We start from the raw sequence: 1,151 nt of genomic DNA on the forward strand, positions 1-1,151 counted from the left end.
CCCATTGTGTTACAGTGCTGCAACATCTCCTACTACAAGCAAAACTGAACATGAAATTCCCTGCCCTGACTTCTCCTTCCATCTTGGGGCTCTGGTAACTGCAGAAATGCAGGCAAGGCTCCATTCTGCCACAGAGCTTCAGCTCCCAACAGACAATTTCTCTATGTCAATAAAATACCACTTGTTAAACTTAATTTCTTTAAGATTCAGCTCAAGTAATACCTTCTACACAAAGCCTTTCTTGATAGCTCCAACTACTTGCTAACTATAATTATAATATAAATGTAATTAAAATATAATCCCTCTCTTGCTAACCACCTTATTTTTATTTTTAATACATATAACCTTATGTATGCTAGGCGAAGTAGTAAAGAGAGAGATGGACTTGGAGTCAGGAGGACCCAGGTTGAATTCTACCTCAGACAGCACTAGCTGTATGACCCTGAGCAAGTCATTTAATTTCTCTCAGCCTCAATTTCCTCATTTGTAAAATGAGGATAATAACAGCACTTTTCTCACAGGGTTGTGGTGAAAATCAAATGAAATAACGTTGCTTTACAAATTTTGATGCATATGTATAAATGCTGGGGCAACTAGGTGATACAGTGGGTAGAGTACTGGGCCTAGAATCAGGTAGAGCTGAGTTCAAATCTGACCTCAGATACTTGCTAGCTGTGTAATCCTGAGCAAGTCACTTAACCCTGTTTGCCTCAGTTTCCTTTTCTATAAAATGACCTGGAGAAGGAAATGGCAAACTACTCCAGTATCTTTGCCAAGAAAACCTCAAATGAGGTCATGAAGAGTTGAACACAAATGAAGAAGCTGAACAACAACAAAAAGAGATAATATGGAGCCACTGGAGTTTATTGATTAGGAGGGATAAGATGGCCAGACATGATCTTTAATACAATCACTTTGGAAGCTGTTTGGAGGCTAGATTGGTGTAGGAAGAAATTTGAAGCTGGGAGATCATATAGAAGGTTATTACAATAGTACATGTGAGAGGTGATAAGGGCCTAAGTGAATGGAGAGAAGGGGTAATATCCAAGAAGTGGTATGGAGATAGAAACAATCAGATTTTGCAGCTGATTGGAGTTACATATGTAGTGAGCTCAGAATGAGACGTTGAGAATAACACTGAGGTTGCAAAC

This window comes from Vombatus ursinus, unplaced genomic scaffold (genome assembly GCF_900497805.2).
Source record: "Vombatus ursinus unplaced genomic scaffold, bare-nosed wombat genome assembly UNPS02014807.1, whole genome shotgun sequence".
NCBI classification, from domain to species: domain Eukaryota; kingdom Metazoa; phylum Chordata; class Mammalia; order Diprotodontia; family Vombatidae; genus Vombatus; species Vombatus ursinus.